Source organism: Gracilinanus agilis, chromosome 2, assembly GCF_016433145.1.
Source record: "Gracilinanus agilis isolate LMUSP501 chromosome 2, AgileGrace, whole genome shotgun sequence".
Lineage (NCBI taxonomy): Eukaryota > Metazoa > Chordata > Mammalia > Didelphimorphia > Didelphidae > Gracilinanus > Gracilinanus agilis.
In genome coordinates this window covers 92,508,396-92,517,029 of record NC_058131.1, presented here as the reverse complement: position 1 = coordinate 92,517,029, position 8,634 = coordinate 92,508,396, and positions in this window count along the sequence as shown.

The window sequence follows — 8,634 nt, the reverse complement described above, 5'->3', positions numbered from 1 at the left end:
CACGGGAATTTATTGATGATTGTTGCCAATTCCTGTCCTGTACCCTAGCCTCCTGGCTTGCCCAGAATTCATTTCCGTAGAATTACCTATCTCCTTAATAGGAGAACTACTCTTACAGGGCTTCAATTCCTCCCTCCACTCTGATTTCTGAGGAGTAGTATTATTTTTGGCTCAACAAAAAGGAGTCCTATCAGGAAGGGTAAGGAGAAAAAGTAAGTTTTAAAAAATGGTACCCAGTGTATAATATGAATCCTGTATAGGACAGGTAGTTTTACTCATACACAGAAAGGAAGCAAGAAGCAGTGAAGAATCATAGTATAATTATAATCTGTTGAGAGGCTAGTATGTAAACCTGGCTGGGATGTTTGAAAGTGGGCTGCCCATTAGCTATTTTACCTTTCACCTTCACTGAGTATAACCCGATCAATGTCAAGTGGGCTCTTTTCTTTCTGCTGCTTTCTTTCTGTGTGGGTAACTCTTTCCCTCTTACTGATATTTCTGCCACTATCACTGTTGCTATTGCCAACAAAATTGCTTGGGTTGCGATTGGGGAGCCTATACCCTGCTATTCTGATGCCTAGGTGAAGGGGGGATACCAATTGCTTTTCCAGATCTTACACAGCTTTATGCCAAAGGAAGGAAGACACAACCTGAAGGTGGCTTCATTTCAGATACAGGTAAACCTAGGAGGTCATATGCTCATAGGCTTACCTGGTGGGTTTAAGAGCACTCCCATCTATGGCCTTCCAGAGCTCAGAGATCCCTGAGGGTGGGAAATTTCCTTTTTTAGTGTATCTATTGAGTTTGTGTTTAGTAGTCTAATTAAAAATGTCTTCTTGGCAGAAAGAAAACAGTAAGAGGATATCTTCACTTACTTTGAAGTGGAAAGGAGAGTATCCATCATACGTTCTACTTTTATCTCTACTGAACTAAGGAGGTATTTCATTTCTTCTGTTAGGCTTTGTATACATCATCTCTGTTTGGTGGGGGAAGACGTGTACCTCTAGTAGTGAAATGTTAGAGTGATAATTTAAAAACCTAGAAACTAGCTTCATGGCTAGGCAGAGGCATAACTAGTAATTTTTAAATTTATTTTTCTAGGTACATGTAGAAATCATTTCTGACAATTGTTTTCTGACATTTTAGAATTCAGATTTTCTCTCTCCCTTCCCCAAGGCAGTACCTGATATAGGTTATACCAGTGGTTCCCAAACTTTTTTGGCCTACCACCCCCTTTCCAGAAAAAATATTACTTAGCCCCCTGTTACGTACTATCACCACCCCCTTACAGTTATTCACCACCCCCAAATGCACCTGTGGTCATCACCACTCTCCTGGATCGCTGCAGCACCCACCAGGGGGCAGTGGTGCCCACTTTGGGAATCACTGGGTTATACAGTTCTTTCATGCAATATATGTTTCCAGATTGCTCATATCATGATGGAAGACATATGGCAAATAAAAAGCTCATGAAGGAAATAAAGTTGAAGATGGCATTCTTTGATCTGCAATCAGACTCCAACTGTTCCTTTGGCTGTGAACAGCATTTTTCATCATGTGTTCTTAGGAACTTGTTTTGCTGATAATGGTTTAATCCTCAACAGTTGATCATCATATAATATTTCTGTTATTGTATATACTGTTCCTGGTTCTGCTCACTTCACTTGGCATCAGTTCATATAAATCCAGGTTTTTCTGAACTCATCCTGTTCATCATTTCTTTGAACCCAAGATAAGAGACACAAAATCTTCCCACAAATAAACTTTTAAAGCTTAATTCAATTAGGATAGAGGAGCTGGAACACCTTGAAGTTGCTGTGGAGAGGTGATCATAGGGAGGGAGAGAGCTTAGAGATAAACTAGGGAGTAATTCTGAGGCTTCATAGTTGCCTGTTTAAACTATTCTTGTTAATGAGGTAATAAGTTCAGTTATTTATAGCTACTAAAAAACAAGACACCTCACCTTAATTTGGTGCCTTTCAATAAAGCCCAGTAAGTTTATTTGCTATGCTGGAGATAGATCCAGAGTATTGAATATAGGAAGAAAAGGGTTTGTGACAGTTGTGGATACTGAATGCTTCTGGTCTGAGCATATTCCATCATATGTTCCCTACACTGTACTTGTATCTTATTCATGTATGTAGTTTATTCATCTTTCAGAGGCCCAGCACATCTCAGCTTCTCTATGAAGCCTTCCTTGACTACCAAAACCGAAACTAATATCTCTCTCATCTGAAATCTTGGATCATATCTCTGCTTGTCACTGATTGCTTGGCAGTGTTAGTTATTTTTCATATGTTCTTGTCCTGACTCCTTAAGTAGACATATACCTCCTTGAGAATAGAGATATGCCTTCTTCTCTATCCTCTAGAGCAGAGGTCGGCAACATATAGCTCTCAGCCATATCTGACTCTGCAAGAGCCATAAAGTCCATTTTTTTTCAGGTGCTGTTACAGGAGCATGCACTGTTACAGGAGGGCACACTATGAACACAGTACGGCTCTCACGAAATTACATTTTAAAAAAATATTTAAAAATGTGGTGTTTATGGCTCTCATGGCCAAAAAAGTTGCCGACCCCTGATATAGAGCAGTAATGGGCAAACTATGGCCCATGGGCCAGATTGGAGGGGCCCTGAAATGTTCTATCCGGCCACAGCAAAGGGACATTATTCCTAATCTGATGAATATGAGTAGGATACAATACAATGAAACTTCGAAAGAGTTGCCTTAGAAACAGACTGACAGATGAGTGTTTCCTTTCCTTTGACCCCCTCTTTAAAAAGTTTGCCCATCACTGCCCTAGAGTACCCAACCTACACAATAGACATACTATTTATGTTTGTTGATTAATTGACTAATTCAAGCTCTTAATCCCTAGGACCATGATTAATCTATAGTTGGCTTTATCAGAGAAGTATAGTCAGGCCAACCATAAAATAGAAAAAGAAAATAGAAAGCTAGCTAAATTTATCTTTGGCAATGGTCTCACCTACTTTTTCAAGACCACTACTACTCCAAAGACTCAGTGCCCCCAATAATTATTCTCCATATGCCTACTGGTCCCTACTGTACCATAATTCCCAAGCACATTAGTACTCTCCCAGCCATGCTCCATGTTCTACTTCTCTTACTTTCCTTTCTCCAATGAAAACATAATGACACTATTTCCTTTTCTCTCAGCATCCTTGTTTAATGAATTCTAGAGTGTTAACAACCTCCTACATATCTGTATTTAACAGGGACCATCAATGTGTTGGCTCAAGGGAACAGCTCTACTGGTTGGGGATGTCACACACTAGGGAAAGCTTATAGGGGAGATGCTTTGGGCATGGGGAGTTTAGGGCCCTTCGAATCATGTTGTGTGGATATTTGGCCACTCTTTCTATGAGGCTGCATAACTAACTCTTGGTAAAGACTAGGAGATGCCTTATCCCAAAGCTAGTGGAGGAAAGCTAATTTACTTCTTAATGTTCTGGAAGATGGTCTAACCAAGTAGATTGTCTTCTTTTTCTGATTTGTTAGGATCAGCTTCAATTAACAACAAAAACAGTTGGGGGAGGGGTTGATTATGACAGGAACAGTGATGCAGATAAGGTTGAGGATGCTGGTGATAATGCTGATAAGAGAGGCACTGATTATTATAGTGTTATTGTTGCTAGTATTGGTGATGCTAATGGAAATAGTGATGTTGATACCAATGCCGATAAGAATGGTGAAAGCAACAGTGATGGTGAGAATGATGAAGATGGTTATACTGTTACTAATGGGGCATGAGAGTGACTATAAGGATGAAAAGAATAATGCTTATACTGTTTATTATTATTACAGTGATAATAACATTGTCTCTTTGTCTAGTACTTTATTCCTTAGCACTGTCCTTGATACTGGACATCCCTCCACTATGTCAGCTCTTTTCTCCTATGTGTCAATTCCTTCCAGGGCATGAATTTTGGGAGTGGTCCCAGGCTATCCCCTCCCAACTGTGTTTCAGGCCCCCTGAGCTTTTCCACCTTCTCCTTTTGCTGTCTCCTCACCTTTTTATTCATGTTTCATTTTGTTATATTTTTCCAGATTACATGTAGATATATATTTTTATTTGAAAAATTTTATTTAATTGATTTAGAATATTTTCCCATGGTTACATGATTCATATTCTTTCCCTGCCCTCCTCCTACTGCCCTCCCATAGATAATGAGCAGTTTCACTGGGTTTTACATGTGTTATTTATCAAGACCTATTCTTAATATTTGCACTAGAGTGATCGTTTAGAGTCTATATCCCCATCGACCCATGTGATCAAGCAGTTGTTTTTCTTCCGTGTTTCTGCTCCCACAGTTCTTTCTCTGGATGTGGATAGCATTCTTTCTCTTAAGTCCCTCAGAATTGTCCTGGATTGTTGCAGTGCTGCTAGGAGAGAAGTCCATTACATTCGATTGTGCCACACTAGATATATATTTTAATAATCATTTTCCGACATTTTGTGATCTGTGTTCTCTTCCTCTCTCTTATCCCTCCCTCCTCCTCAAGACAGCAGGTAATAAGATAAAGATTATACATGTGTTATCATGAAATATCTAACTCCATATTCTTCATGTGAGAGAAGATACATTTTACTTATACTAGAGAAAAATTTAAGGAGGAAATAAAGTGAAGAATGGTACATTTCAATTTGTATTTAGACTCCATCAGTTCCTTGTATGATGGTGGATAATCTTTTTCATCATGAATTCCTTGGAGTTGTCTTGGATCCTTGCATTGCTGACAATAAAGTCATTCACAGTTGATCATTGCACATTATTGCTATTACTATATATAACACTCTCCTGGTTCTGCTCAGTTCACTTTGCATCACTTTATATAAGTCTTTCCAGGTTTTTGGTGATCATCCTATTTGTCATTTCTTATGGCACAATAGTATTCCATCACAGTCATATAACACAATTTGTTCAGTCATTCTTCAATTGATGGATATTCCATCTCTTCAGTTTTCACCACAAAAAGAATTGCTATAAATATTTTTGTATAAGTAAACTATCTCCCCATTTGATGTGCCATCTTCCCTCATTATAATGTAAACTTCTTCAGATCAGAGACTGTCTTGCTTTTTGCTCAGAATTTTTATTCCCAGTGCAAATCATAAGTGCTTAATAAATTCTTGTTGGGTGTCTTGTGTCTCTTAATTCTCCAGCAATTTTTAAAACTTGAGCAAGGAAATATTGGATCCTAGGTCTACAAAGGTAGACTAAGTGATTATTTGGGAAGTATATCATTCATTAGATACATGTCAAGAGCAGTAAACTAGACAGATCAGATCTGAAACATCATTCTATTTTGTCATATCTCCATTTCTCTTTATGCAGTGGAGAGCTCTGCTTTTGGGGAAAGTATTTCATTGTGTTAAGTGCTATTTTATGCTTTGGGTTCAAGATCCATACAGAGAGGTCTTTCCTCCTCATGTTACCTCAACATTTGGGCACATATCCACAAGGACTCTGGGATCCATATGGATCATATCTATATGGATACAATTTTGACTCAGGCTCTGGTGGGAATAAACTCACAGTACACCAAGTTTGTCTACATATAACAGAGTAAGGTGGAAATTTACAAAGTTATCTTGTTTATGTAATTGGTGTGGACAATTAAACTAGATGTTTCAGAATGAAGGATAAAAAAAAATTCCACTACAATTCTGTCATTATGGTTATGTCCCTGTTAGGCAGGAAATTAGATGGGATGAATTTCAAAGGAGGAGCCTTCCTTCTTATTTCCTTAACTGGTGGTAGTTGTTTGAAGTTTGAAATGCATCAAATAAATGTCACACTTCCATTATTACCTGTTCAAACTTTGTATCATCTTTTATTGCATCATCTTCTAAAGTGATCTATTCTTAACCTTGACTTGTTTTTTTTATTGTATTTGGATAACTGTCTTTCAATATCATTAGCTTCCTTTGTAATTCTTTTTTTTTTTTTTTAGTTTTTAGAAGCCTTTTGAGGAGGGGTTCATAGGTTTTACCAGACTGTCACTGAAGAGGTCTATGACACAAGAAAAGATTTTAGAACATTGCTCTAGTAGCACATTCTAAAATCAATCAAAAGTCTGCCTGCTCTCTTTGGAGTACTGAAGCAACCCTCTGGAATAGTTATTGGATTAGGAAGGGAAATGCATCCTCAGTGTCTGTCCCCAGAATATATCTGCACTTTGAGTATAAGTGATTGGGAAGGGGTGGGAGCAGTAGGAAGGGAGCCACTGTGGTCTCTGCTCCTACTGTAGGAGGAGTGGGAAGTAGAGATGAGGGCAAGTGGGGGTGGAGGGAGTCTTCCAGACACCAAGGAATTGTAGTGATGCCTGGCATTCAGTTTTCTCATCTGTGACAAATAAAACAGCCTTCATTTAAATCTGTAATTACAGTCTGCATGTAATAATTAATGCAAGCTTGCTTTTTTAGTCACTCTCATAAATTCAACATAGTCTTCCACTTATTTAACTGTTTCAGAGCCCAGATGTGGGAGAATGGGAAGAAGATGACTTCTTTAAAAAAAAAAACACGACCTTACTTAAGATTGTTCTAGGTTTGGGGATGGGGTTGGCATCCATGTTGGAACAGAGAACTTCATGCTTCAGCTGACACCACATAATATTTATTTTCTAGGATTATAGCCATGAGAGCAAAGCTTATCTCACAGACTCACCAAGTTCAAAAGTACCAAAAGCCCACCTAGTCTAACTCAACTCTAGAATGCCCTCTATAAGTCATTAGACATGGGTGAATCCACTCTTTGAACAAAGAATCCCATAGTGAAAAGGATTCACTACATGGAACTTTAGATAGCTCTGATTGTCAGAAAGTTTTTACCTGATATATAGCTTAAATTACCTTTTTAGGGGCAAGTTTCATGCATCATTTTTAGTTCTGCCTTCTGGAACCAAAGAAAATTTGCTTAATCTCTTCTACCTGACAGCACTCCAAATATTTCAAGATAGCAATCACATCTCTTCTGAGTCTTCTCTACCAGGTAAAATATTTCCAATTCCTCCAACTAATCTTCACATGATAACTGGAAGGCACTTCCTTATTCTGGACAATCTCCTTTGGATAACCTAGATCAGGGGTTGGCTACGTATGGCTCTCGAGCCATATCTGGCTCTTTTGAGGGCCAGATATGGCTCTTTCTGCAGGAGCCATAAAGTCAATTTTTTTTTCAGGTGCTGTTACAGGAGTACGCACTGTTATAGGAGCATGTACTGTGAGCAAGCACTGAACGGCTCTCACGAAATTACATTTTAAAAAATGTGGCGTTTATGGCTCTCATGGCCAAAAAGGTTGCTGACTCCTGACCTAGATTATCAATGTCTTTCTTATATTCCAAGATCACATTAGGATTTTTTTTGACGGCAACATCATGCTCTTGACTGACGTTGACACAATAGTCCACTAAAACACTTAGATTTCTTCCAACCTAATGTTTAGCCATGGCACCTGAATGCTGTTCTTGTGAACTTACCCGCAACCTAAGTGTAAGACTTTCCATTCCTTCCTACTCAATTTCATCTGATATTTGGTTCAACCTGCTAGCTTGCTGAGATAATTTTGTCCCCTCTCAAATTGAGAACGCATTCTCCTGTTGCACAAGAAGGTCCCTGTAGAGAACTGGCTCAAAATGAAAGGAGAAAGATAGTGAGTCACAAATGTAGAAAACACACATGACAAAGGGGTTCCTCCTGACTCTGGATCCTGGAAGTCCTTTTCTTTCTTTGTGGAGTTCTCATGAAATTCCATTTATTCCTCTCAGCTCCCTAGTGGTCTCCAAGAATAAGTAGTAATTGCTTTCCAAAATCCATAGTCAATAGTACTCTCTGTCACAAGGGATCAAATGCTGTCCTCAGGGAATTGCTTTTATATATCCATCTGTGTCATTGGTCACTACACTCTGGTGGCCATTGCTACTGCTTCTAGGTAGAGTTAAAACTCCTGATGGCACGGATGGATCTTCTGAACTCACATAGTCACCTAGACTTTCCCCTCTTAGAATATTTACTCATTGAGGATCAGGAAAGAATAACTTCAAATGAAACAGGTATCATGTGCCCCCTGACACCTGTATGTGTGTCTATGGCTTCTAGGTGGGATATAGAGCAGCTTCCCAGCAGCCTTTGCCTCATTCACTAGCATTTTTGTATATGCCCTCAGTTCTGGCTCAGTACCATCGAGTCATTGGTTTTTCTGTCTCTGAAAACAATTAAGGGACTTTTCATTCATTATCACATAGTACCAGCTCTTCAGCCACACATAACTAAAAACAGATTTCCAAAGTTCTACATATTAGATTGCAGCCCATCAGAGAATATGATATGATTTGAGATAACATGACTCAACATAATGCAGTATAACACAACCCAAGATAACATAATATAAATGTAATATAATAACATGATATGATATGAATTGTCTTGTGATAGGATGTAGCATGAGGAGCTCAGTCCTAGATCTGTACCTGAAAGCATCCCCCCTGAACAACATCCAAGACACATAATTATCCAACATCTATTTAAAAGCCTCCAGTGGCATGGAAGTCACTACCTCCTAAGGTAGCCCAGTCCAGTACTGGCCATTAGCTCATCCTTATAT